Below are 13,021 nucleotides of genomic sequence, written 5' to 3' on the forward strand. Positions count from 1 at the left end.
TTTGGAACTATCTGCTGTACTTGTAGAATATGTGTAATTTTCACATTGTCATGCTGCTTAAATAGTCCTTCATGGTTGCCCTTTAAATATCAAAAAAATAAACTTCAATGGTTTGCTTTTTGTAGTCTGCTTTTGTTATCATTGTCAGAGAAAAGGTCAGCCTAAAAGGATGTATATGATTGCTTAGCACATTTCTGGTTCCCAGACATGTATTGTCATGAGTCAAGGTGAGACTATTGTCTTAGATAGTTTCCTCTATATCTATTGACTGCAGCCTGCTTTAAAACTAAGTTCACTCTTGGAGCATGTTACGGACTACACTTGCACGGATTCAGAAAGAATTGCGCTCTATTTGCGGAGGCGCAGGGCAACGATTTTGCCCTGCGCCCCCGCAAATATTTTGCGCTGCCCTCGATTCACGGAGCAGTAGCTCCGTAAATTGCGAGGGCGCGCCGGCAAAATTGCCCGGCGTAAGCGCGCGCAATGTAAATGATCCCGCCGGGGGCGGGAATCATTTAAATTAGGCGCGCTCCCGCGCCGAGCGTAGAGCGCATGCTCCGTCGGGAAACTTTCCCGACGTGCGTTGCGGCAAATGACGTCGCAAGGATGTCATTTGCTTCAAAGTGAACGTGAATGGCGTCCAGCGCCATTCACGATTCACTTACGCAAACAACGTAAAAATTGGAACTTCGCGACGCGGGAATGCCGGGTATAGTTTAGCATTGGCTGCCCCTGCTATTAGAAGGGGCAGCCTTACGCTAAACACGCCGTACGGAAACGATGTCACTTGCGTACGCAGGGGGCGCGCAACATTGTGAATTGGCGTAAGTATGCAATTTGCATACTATACGCTGACCACAATGGGAACGCCCCCTAGCGGTCATCGCAAGAATGCAGCCTAAAATCTGCGTGGCATAAGAGCCTTATGCCGCGCAGATTTTAGGCTGCAGTCGGCGTAACAAGTTCTCTGAATCAGGAGAACTCGTTACGCCGGCGCAAGTCAGCAATTGCGCTGCGTAACTATGGTTACGCAGGCGCAATTGCTTACTGAATCTGGGCCACTGTATTTAAGATGTAACATGTAACATGCTCCTTAACCTCCTCCCACACCAGCCAATCCCCCTCCCCTGTGACAGCAGGTGGTGTTTCTTCTCCCCTGCACTCGCTGTCACATTTCAAAATCAGAGTGGCTGTGGGGGGTGCCCTCATAGTTAATTCCAGCTTTCTAATAGAATGAAGGCCCCTTGAACCTCCTTTAAAGAAAGGGAGCTTTGACTGCTGGAATCATGGCTGCACTGTGGACATGCAGTGGAGGCTGGTGCTCTAAATTTTTTGGGGGGTGCAAACGAACCCAAAAATTCTGGGAAAAAAAAGACATCAATTGCAGCCTCACTGTGCCCATCAAATGCAGACACCGTGCCATCAAATGCTTTTTTTTGGAGGGGGGCAAGTTATTTATTTTATTAGTTGGTCATAAATGAGTGTGGGCCAGATTCTCAGAAGAGTTACGATGGTGTATCTCAGGAAACACCGTCGTATCTCTGTTTCTGAGCCCGGGTATCTATGCGAGTGATTCCTAGAATCATTTTCGCATAGATACGGCCAAGATCCGACAGGTGTAAGGCACTTACACCTTTGGATCTTAAATGTAATGCGACGCCGGCCGCTAGGTGGTGTTTACGTTCAGGTCTCATTTGACTATGCAAATGAGCCTGATACGCCGATTCCCGAACGAATTTGCGTCGCGTAGCCGTCGCTTACGTCGTTTCCGTAAGCGTAAGGTTACCCCTGCTAGATGAGGGGTAACCTTACGCCAGTACGCCGTATGCCATGTTAAGTATGGCGTCGGGTCCGCGTCAGCTTTTTCCGTCGGTTACGTCGTTTTCCTAAGTCGTCCGCGAATACGACTTTACGTCAATGACGCCCACGTCGGCGTCATTGACGTTTTCCGTCGAGAACTGGAGCATGCGCACTGGGCTATTTTAAGCCCGGCGCATGCGCAGTTTGATCGGCACGGGGCGTGCTTAATTTAAATACAAGCCGCCCCCTTTGAATTACGCGGGGATACGCCAGGCCATTTACACCATGCCGCCGCAAATTACGGAGCAAGTACTTTGCAAATACGGCACTTGCTCCAGTAGGTTGCGGTGGCGTAGTGTAAATGACTTACACTACGCCGGCACCGTATCTACCAGAATCTGGCCCTCTATGCTTCTCAACAGTCAAGCACTTATGGGTAAAGGCAAGAAGGTGGAGAATGTGTCTGCAGGAGCCTGACATTGCACCTGCAATTCCCTGATCGTAGGTGCACTGCTTTGCAGACTCCATGGGCAAAAAATAATAAACGCACATTTTTTTTTCTTCCAAAATTTGGGTATTTATTATTTTTTTCCAAATGGCAAACTTTAAACCTTAAGCCATGCTACTGTACTGATGCAGCAGGCCACCTATGCCTATATTTACTTATTATCCTGTAAAATCATCTAAAGTGAGGGGTGACTCTCTGTTGTGGTTCCTTACCTTGTTGCTGCTTTTGTGCAGTGCCTTCCCATATTTTTGCTCTATATTATCAATATCTGTACAATCTTAAGTGCAATGCTTCTCATCTGTGCTTTACTCCTTCATTTTTTTTCATTCCACTTATTTGCTCTTTATTTTTTGGAAGTCACAGTTCAGACTCTTCTCACCTGCATTAGCACAGATATACACAAAACTTCACAACCCTACCACTAAATGTCTTTATTCGAATCCTACATACCATTAATCTAGTCCAAAGGCACCTTGGTTCCTCCCCAGTGTTAGCTGGGTACTCCACTAATGATCAGAATGGTGTCCTGGTTATTAACTCTCATTGATAATATCCCAATAATAACTGACATGCAAAGTGGCACCATACTGCAGCAAATGCTCCACCAACCCACAGCAGATCCTACCAAAGATAGTAGGAAGTCAGATAGGGACAGCATGCTGCATTCTTCTGAGACACCATTGGTCTATGACACACTGTTTGGGAAAAGATACTAAATAGGTGTTATGGGATCAGATTCTTACTGTAACACACCTGCTTTCTGTTCCTGCAAACACTGGGCCGGATTCAGATACATTGGTGTATCTTTCCGGGTGGCGTAACGTATCTCAGATACGGTACGCCGCCGTAAATTTGGGCGCAAGTTCTGTATTCAGAAAGAACTTGCGCCCTTAGTTACGGCGGCGTAACGTATGTGTGTCGGCGTAAGGCCGCCTAATTCAAATGTGGATGATGTGGGCGTGTTTTATGTATATTAACTGTGACCCCGCGTATTTGATGTTTTTTTACGAACGCCGCATGTGCCGTTCGTGAAAAAATCCCAGTGCGCATGATCGAAATTACGCCGCAAATCGTCAATGCCTTAGACGTGAACGTAACTTACGTACAGCCCTATTCGCGAACGACTTACGCAAACGATGTAAAATTTTAAAAACTTGACGCGGGAACGACGTCCATACTTAACATTGGCTACGCCTCATATAGCAGGGGTAACTTTACGCCGGAAAAAGCCTAACGTAAACGACGTAAAAAAAAATGCGCCGGCGGGACGTACGTTTCTGAATCGGCGTATCTACCTAATTAGCATATTCCTTGCGTAAATATACGGAAGCGCCACCTAGCGGCCAGCGTAAATATGCAGCCTAAGATACGACAGACACTTACGCCGGTCGGATCTTAGGGAAATCTATGCGTAACTGATTCTATGAATCAGTCGCATAGATACGACGCCGCACACTCCTTTCTGAATCCGGGCCACTGTCTTATTGCAAGTGTAGTATTATGCGGGTGAAGTTCAGCATCTGAGAAAAGGCTTACTCGAAGTAGAGAAGATCCTACAATAACTGTTGCATCCTATGAACCAACATGGACTAAAGCAATTAAGCTTGTATGTTACTTGTTACAGCACTCCTGTCTCTCTACTTATGGACCTTGACTTTGTATCTGCCATCTCTTGTTTGCTGACTGTCCTGACCTTCAACCTGTCCCCATTTCTGAGATTGTCTCTTGGTTCTGTACTAGACTCTGGTTCATTTCCTGGCCCCTTCTGTCTGCACAGGTGTGTCTGAAGACCTCAACCTGAGAACAGAGGTCCATCATGCCTTGTAAACATGTAGACTGCACAGAATGTTCAACAATCCTGGCCATATGTGAGAGGTTTCACCAGACATGAAGTGATAAAAGATCTTCAACAGCAACAGAGACTGAAATAATTTTTTTTTTTTTTTATGAAAGTGCATCATCCTCCTTGTCAGAGCAGGTTGCTAAGTACATTTACTTTGGCTCCTCTGTAATCAGTGGAGCAGGGTACACAGGTTGATGATAAGATTGCTCCCCCCTGCCTTCTGGAAGGTTCAAGAAGTGCAGTGGAAAGAAAAAAAGAGGGCAGCTTGAATATTTATGGGAACCCAGCCAATCCCTCGAGAGGTGTGTCCAGAAGGTGGCTGAAAAACCCATAAAAATTGGGGCAATAGAGCAGGAGGTGTTTTGATCCTAGGTGAGGCTGCCAGGACAGTCCTCTGTCTGAGGTGCTCTTCCCCTCTGCACAGTCTGCTGGAGACTATGCTGTGAGTTCATCAAGGTCCCAGCCATGGCTTTGGCTAGGTGCCTAAAGTCTGGTGTTTCCTGTGTTTTTGGTCTGGAGAGGCACTCTGGAGGATACCAGGTGGAGGCTGGATGGAAGAGGCTCCAGCGGTTGTGGTATCATGAGTCTGCATCTCCCTCGCTAGAAAAGGATATCAAAAGATGGCATCTGATGATCCTGAGACCTTTGAGTACTGACCTATATTCTATTCTCCAGAGATTGTCTGCAGTCCTCAATTTAAACAGAAGCAATCTTTAACATCTCTCCTAAAGTAGAGACTTTGTTGAAGTCCTCTGCCAGGATTGTGAAAAAGAGTCCTCAGTTTCTACAGTTCCCTTGAGGTATCCCATGCTTCCATCCCATATCTATCCGATTTACTTCAGCAATAAAAAATCCAAAAGATACCCCTTGACTGCTTTTTGAGCCAGTGAGATAAAATATAAATGTGTGCCATATAAAGAAAAAGGAGTCACGCTTATTAAACCAATTGTGAAAAACCTGTGAGGTATGAACCAATCCCTTTAAGAGCGAATTGGTTAAATCACTAGTGACAAATAACAAGATCCCTATTAAAGGAGGATCAATGTGAAAATTAATCAATACACTTATTGATCAAAACCTGTATAGTGTGAACCAATCCCTTGAGGGAAAGAGGTTAGATCAATTGTGACAAATATAAGATCCCTGTTGCGAAGGATCAATGTGAAATTCTTCAATACACTTATTTGGTCAAAATAAATCTATATAAGAAAAATGTGCAAAAACAGTCCATTCCATAAAAAAATTGTATGAAATAAAATGAAATTAGTCCCAGATAGTGGAAGAGGTGATGAATCCCAAGTGTGACTTAGACAAATCCACAGTATGGTGAATGATGACAGACGGTGAGCCCTCCACCAACAGGTAACACTGACTCTTACCAGAAGGACAGTATAAACCAGCAATAAGAATAAAAGCCTCTTTCTCCTTCTTCAACAGAAATGGGTATGAGCATCGATCCACCCTCACTCAGTGCCACAGCAATGAAAGCCAATGAGCAAAACGATTCGGAATTCCAAAGTATGTAAAAGGTATCAAAAGCAGCTCATAGCGTATTACTGTATAAACGGTTTATTCAAATAAAAGGAAGATTGCGCACTTACATCAATCAGCATATATAAAAGCGTAGAAAACAGCCGGCCGGACTGTAAGGTGAAGCGTGTGCCCGAGACTTCCGGGTCCTCACATGTGCAACGCGGTGACGTCAGAGCGCCGCCTCCCAACGTTTCGTCTCAACAGGGACTTTGACCCTGTGAACAAGTCCCTGTTGAGACGAAACGTCGGGAGGCGGCGCTCTGACGTCACCACGTTGCACATGTGAGGACCCGGAAGTCTCGGCACACGCTTCACCTTACAGTCCGGCCGGCTGTTTTCTACGCTTTTATATATGCTGATTGATGTAAGTGCGCAATCTTCCTTTTATTTGAATAAACCGCTTATACAGTAATACGCTATGAGCTGCTTTTGATTCCTTTTACATACTTTGGAATTCCGAATCGCTTGCTCATTGGCTTTCATTGCTGTGGCGCTGAGTGAGGGTGGATGGATGCTCATACCCATTTCTGTTGAAGGAGGAGAAAGAGGCTTTTATTCTTATTGCTGGTTTATACTGTCCTTCTGGTAAGAGTCAGTGTTACCTGTTGGTGGAGGGCTCACCGTCTGTCATCATTCACCATACTGTGGATTTGTCTAAGTCACACTTGGGATTCATCACCTCTTCCACTATCTGGGACTAATTTCATTTTATTTCATACAATTTTTTTATGGAATGGACTGTTTTTGCACATTTTTCTTATATAGATTTATTTTGACCAAATAAGTGTATTGAAGAATTTCACATTGATCCTCCGCAACAGGGATCTTATATTTGTCACAAGTGATCTAACCCCTTTCCCTCAAGGGATTGGTTCACACTATACAGGTTTTGATCAATAAGTGTATTGATTAATTTTCACATTGATCCTCCTTTAATAGGGATCTTGTTATTTGTCACTAGTGATTTAACCAATTCGCTCTTAAAGGGATTGGTTCATACCTCACAGGTTTTTCACAATTGGTTTAATAAGCGCGACTCCTTTTTCTTTATATGTTCATTTGATGTTGTATGACATCTTTGAGACGCAGCTGGTACACATTTATTGTTAGTTTGGTATGCGCAATATTTTTCTTTATAAATGTGTGCCAGGTTGCGTGTGCTCTAGTGGGGATATGGGACCAACTAATACCAGCGGCTCCTGCCAGAGTAGCGCTGCAAAAGTAGTAGGAGAAGGGTAGAACAACCATCAGCTTTTTATTACTGTCTGTGTCCCTATTGCAGATATTCCCTTCCTTCCTGACTACTGAAACCATTGTCACCATGACAGCAATTGAGTCTAATATCAGTAAAAACCCAAGAGTTCTAATCATTTTCCACTTTATCCAAATAAATCTTTGACATGGACTTACAGTATACTGTGTCAGTTTTCAGGTATTACACTTGTTATATAGCCAGAGAGTCTATTTAATATGGCCCGGATTCACGTAGAGCGGCGTACATTTGTGTGGGCGTAGCGCATCGTATTCACAAAGCACTTGCTCCCTACGTTGCGCCGGCGTAGCGTAAATTGGTCGGCGTAAGCCCGCCTAATTTAAAGTAGGAAGGAAGTGGGCGTGATCCATTTAAATGAAGCGTGACCCCATGCAAATGAAGGGCCGAACGAACGGCGCATGCTCAGAATCACATCGAATTAACTCCCTAAGATACGACGGCTCAATGCCTCCGACATGAATGTCACCTACGCCCAGCCCCATTCATGTACGACTTACGTAAACGACGTAAAATACGACGGCTGTTCCCTGGTCCATACCCTAACATGACTTACACCTGCTTTATGAGGCTTAACTTTACGCCGGACGTACGCCTTACGTAAATGGCATAGATTACTGCGACGGGCGTAAGTACGTTCGTGAATCGGCGTATCTCGCTCATTTACATATTCTACACGTAAATCAATGGAAGCGCCCCTTGCAGCCAGCGTAAATTTGCGCCCAAGATACGACGGCGTAGGAAACTTACGTCGGTCATATGAAGCCAAAATTCAGGCGTATCTTACTTGCAGAATGCAGGTGCATAGATAAGACGGCGCATCTGTGCACTTATGCGGCGTATCAGTAGATACGTCGGCGTAAGTGCTTTAAGAATTCGGGCCTATATTCCTAAAAAGCACAGGAACCTCCCTAAGAGGTTTGAGATATGACTAATTGCTGGGAAGTTTGCCCAAATATTGTGTTAGCTATAGAACTTGTTGAAACAAAGTTTATTGACAAGTTTAAGTAGTGTCTAGTCTATGGGAAAGTTCTTGGCAGATCTGTTTTTTTTGTAGGTAGATTTTTCACCTTCTAGAGTTACATTCCACAATGTATGATTCACTGGTTAAAAGAAGAGGACAATGACTCAGCAAACTCTGTACTGAACGTAAACACAAACTATGCAAAGACATGACTCTGCTTTGCAAATACAATAGGAAGGTGTATACTGGGAGATTAACCTTGTTTTGGGTAAATCCATGCTTCATCGTTATTGGTGACTGATGAAACAAGTGTAGCGCCCATGTACTTTATAGTACTGGTGCTAGTCAAATTTAAGTATAGATCAGAGTGTAGTTAATCTCTGATCCAGATGGTTAGTAGCAAATTGCGGTCTCTGTCTCAGCTTGGCTGTGCTGTGAGCCCACTCTGCTGTGCTGGGGTGTTCTTCTAACCCCAGCCCTGCAGGTGGCAGCAGTGCAGTCGAGGTTTGGGTGCTCTTCCCAGCAGCCAATCACAAGAGTTTGTCCTCGCTGTGCATGCTGGGGAGGGGTATTTATAGGACAGACACCATTGGTTCTGGGTCTTCTTCGCCCAGTGTGGCACCCACCTTTATGGTGGCCACATCACGGCGCCCCGGCGTTATGGCCTATCTGGCCGGGGCGTGCGTGCCACGCGGGGTTCCTGGTTCTGGGACCATGTTGGCCCGGAGCATCTGAACCAGCGGTGGGGATCCAGTGAGCGACTGGGTTCCCACTTTTGAAGATCCCAAGCTGGGTGCTGTTCTGTGGGGAGTCGGACTGAGGAGCGCCATTGAGAGGCTGGCGGTACAATAGGGCTTGGACGAAACCACCGGGGATCAAGGTAGCCGGACACTGAGGGATTGACCACCTGTCGGTCGGTACCTGGGTGGCAAGTTGAAGGAGATCCACACGTAACTCAATTAAGGAGGCATATCTCCAATGATTCAACCCAGAGGAGACCTGTGGCAGAGGTATCTTCTGAGGCTCTTGAGAGGGGTCTGTGGCAGAGACTTTCTCCCAAGTTCAAGTTCACCAAGGAGGGTCTGTGGCAGAGACTTTATCCTACAATTGTCCGAGTGATACTCCGGCTGCCAGGTCAGTGAGAGAGGCCTGTCCGGGTACACTAAAACCACTCCGGACAAAAATCCAGCAGCTCCACTGGGGGTAATGCTACAGGGGGAAGGATGAGCAAAAAAAACCAACACCAGACCTCAGTGGTATGGGTAAGGTGAAACCAAGTAAAGCCTTTATGCCTCTCTGGCAAGTAGAATCTTACCTTCTTCCAAGAACTGAAAGGCTGTACAGTAGAACCAGGTTTTCTTATAGATTTCCTGCTTATTTTGTGAGGACTAGATCTTCCATATGGATGATTTCCTCTGCTTTACAGATCTACAAGGAGATTGAAAAAGAGTTTGGGTCTTTCCAATTCAAGAGGATAGGGGTTTAGCTGTATTCAGGAAGTGTCAGGCCCCGTACACAAGTCCGAGGAACTCGACGGGCAAAACACATCGTTTTGCTCGTCAAGTTCCTTTTGAAGCTGCCGAGGATCTCGGCGAGCCAAGTTTCCTCATTGACTAACGAGGAAATAGAGAACATGTTCTCTATTTGGCCCGACGATATCCTCGTCGGCTTCCTCGGCCAAAAGTGTACACACCACCGGGTTTCTCTGCAGAATACGGCTCCGATCGAGTTTCTGGCTGAATTCTGCCGAGAAACTCGGTCATGTGTACGGGGCCTCACAGTAAGAATCTCTTGTAAGTTTTAGTAGGCATTCAGGAGTGGTGCAGCAGAATAAAATGTCAGACAGCCAGGAATAGTAAAATCAGTAAATTTTCAGGAGATCTCCCTGACCTCATTCCAGAAATGTCTCAGCAATTGGCATGACCAAAAGATGTGTAGGAACAAACCCTTATCACTTTTGCATCTCCAGCAAATATCATTGCAGTCTGGGAATTGTTTATGAAGCATTGTAGGAGCTTTCTACCACCTACAGTAGATAAACCATTTAATAATTAGTCTCTTGGTGGTGAGAGCATATAGAAGACTTTAATACTAGGTGTAGTATGTTTTGCGATTGTTGCAGAGAGAAGGATAGGTTTTAATCCTGCTCCCATTTACTTTTGAAGGGAGGTTTATAGTTCTCAGGGGGTGCAGAAATAATATAGTATATGATGGATAGGAAATTTTGAAGGGTTGTTGGTCACTGTCAGAACAAAACATTTTTAAGCGGTGTCAGTGGTCACTGAAATTCTGAAGGAGAGTGTAAAGTGTGGAGGAAATTATATAGTTGTGAGGCCCTCCAGGAATATATCTGGAAAGAACCTGTGGGGTCTATGAGCTTTGCCACAGATGGCCAACTATTATCTATTAAAATGAGAAGCATGAGAAATGGTATGACTTATAAGGTCATCAAATGGTCCAGGGGATGCACAGGGGGAAACCAGGGTTGCCCAGAATAAGATAAAGGGGGGGGGGGTGGTTGAGAGTCAATATTTAAAGAGGGAATATGTACAGCTCTTGAGAGTAGGTGCAATAAGTGGGTGGTTCTTCAAATGTAGTAAAATGCAGGATGGACACCAAGGTAAGCGGTGCTGAGAAAAACACATGGATGCTTTTTCTAGGTTAATCTATTTTTTTAAGGGCACCGTGACTATACCAGTCTAATAGTCATGTCAGGTGTGTTGCCAAATGATATTTCAAGATACAGTATCTGGGATGGAAAGGCGGCCATGTTTTTTTGACAGAGATAGTAGCCCCGTTTAAAATTTAGGATGTTTTGGGACCCAGAGGAGAAGGTAGAGATGACTGATTTAAGAAATGCATTGGGCACGTGGATAGGTAGGGTGACATTCATTCCTAATGGCACCCCAAATGCAGTGTGATTTTGCCACGATTGCCATGCAACAAAACTTGCAAAAATGCCAGCAAAGAGCACATTGAAAAATGCGCCTGGCTCAGGACCAAAATTTGGTCTTTTGGATTCTTTGACACAAATATGTGCATAGGGTAGCTCATTCAAGTAAATGGGCTGCCCTATTAAATTGAAATAAAAAAAAAATAACAAACAGGAACGTGTGAGATGTCAACAGGGCCTAAGAGTCACAAGAACGTGTCCTCAACTTGTTACAAATTAGCCAGTACCACAACAGTCTGATCAGGGCTGTATTAATGAGAGGGCACACCTAGGCACTGCCCAGGGGCCCCAGCTGCATGGGGCCCCTGCACTTTCTACAAAGTAGCTGGTCTTTGAGCCCACGCTGCTCCAAAATTGGGGGCCCCATGATGACGCTGAGAGTAATGGAAACACAGGGGATGCAGGCTGGCAATGGTGCGCCGTGCTGTACAGAATCATACCGATTATTTTACAGCCAGCATGGAGGAGCAGGGCCAAAGCACCAGTGGTGTTCTGACCCTGCCCCACGCAGCTTGAATGCATTGTAGCATTGTGGATGGTGTTATGGTGAGCCCAGCTGTCCAGCACTGTTTGCACCAAAAGGTTTGGAATGCCCAGAGGGATGCTCCCTCCTCAGGCCCCTCCTTCTGCCCGCTTGATTGGTATAGGTGACTGGAGGTGGACACAGAGCCAAAAGTTTACATGCACTGTATCGCCACTGGAAAAGGGGGTACTACATGCATTGAATAATGATGCTGGGGGATATCAAGGGTGTATGGGGGGAAAACAATGCTGAGGGGGATCTGGGGTGTATAGAGGGTAGCAATGCTGGGGTATCTTGGGTGGCTACAGTGCTAGAGGTATCAGGGTTGTAGAGAGGCCACAGTGTAGGGGGTATCATGGATGTAGTGGGGTCACAATACAATGGGAATCTTATGGTATATGGTTACAGTGCTGGGGAGATATCTGGGATGTAGAGAGGTCAGAGTGCCGGGGAGATATCTGGGGTGTAGAGGGGTCAGAGTGCTGGGGAGATATCTGGGGTGTAGAGGGGTCAGAGTGCTGGGGAGATATCTGGGGTGTAGAGGGGTCAGAGTGCTGGGGAGATATCTGGGGTGTAGAGGGGTCAGAGTGCTGGGGAGATATCTGGGGTGTAGAGGGGTCAGAGTGCTGGGGGGATATCTGGGGTGTAGAGGGGTCAGAGTGCTGGGGAGATATCTGGGGTGTAGAGGGGTCAGAGTCCTGGGGGGATATCTGGGGTGTAGAGGGGTCAGAGTGCTGGGGGGATATCTCGGGTGTAGAGGGGTCAGAGTGCTGGGGAGATACCTCGGGTGTAGAGGGGTCAGAGTCCTGGGGGGGATATCTGGGGTGTAGAGGGGTCAGAGTGGTTGGGGGATATCTGGGGTGTAGAGGGGTCAGAGTGGTGGGGGGATATCTGGGGTGTAGAGGGGTCAGAGTGCTGGGGGGATCTCTGGGGTGTAGAGGGGTCAGAGTGCTGGGGAGATATCTGGGATGTAGAGGGGTCAGAGTGCTGGGGGGATATCTGGGGTGTAGAGGGGTCAGAGTGCTGGGGAGATATCTGGGGTGTAGAGGGGTCAGAGTCCTGGGGGCATATCTGGGGTGTAGAGGGGTCAGAGTGCTGGGGAGATACCTGGGGTGTAGAGGGGTCAGAGTCCTGGGGGGATATCTGGGGTGTAGAGGGGTCAGAGTCCTGGGGGGATATCTGGGGTGCAGAGGGGTCAGAGTGGTGGGGGGATATCTGGGGTGTAGAGGGGTCAGAGTGCTGGGGAGGCATCAATATAGCAGATATATTATATGCACAGGACAGCTTTATTACTTTATGTATGTAGTATTTTCCCACTGTTTCTATGCTGTACAGAATGATTGTTCATGTAGTTAATGTGAAAGCCCTACCCAAAAGGGGAAGTTCCGCTTGTCTGCCTCCTACCTACTTAATGTCTGTTTACCTGCACTGTCTCCATTGTAGGGGCCCCAGAGCATTACTTTTTTAGGGGCCCCATGGATCCATTATGCTATTAAGACGGCCCTGAGTCTGATGCGTACACACGATCATTTTTCAGCATGAATAAAAAACGTAGTTTTTCAGCATGTCCAAAAAACACATTTTTCACAACTTCATCATTAAAATGACGTTGCCTACACACCATCGT

Source organism: Rana temporaria, chromosome 7 (assembly GCF_905171775.1).
Source record: "Rana temporaria chromosome 7, aRanTem1.1, whole genome shotgun sequence".
In the NCBI taxonomy this organism is placed as follows: domain Eukaryota; kingdom Metazoa; phylum Chordata; class Amphibia; order Anura; family Ranidae; genus Rana; species Rana temporaria.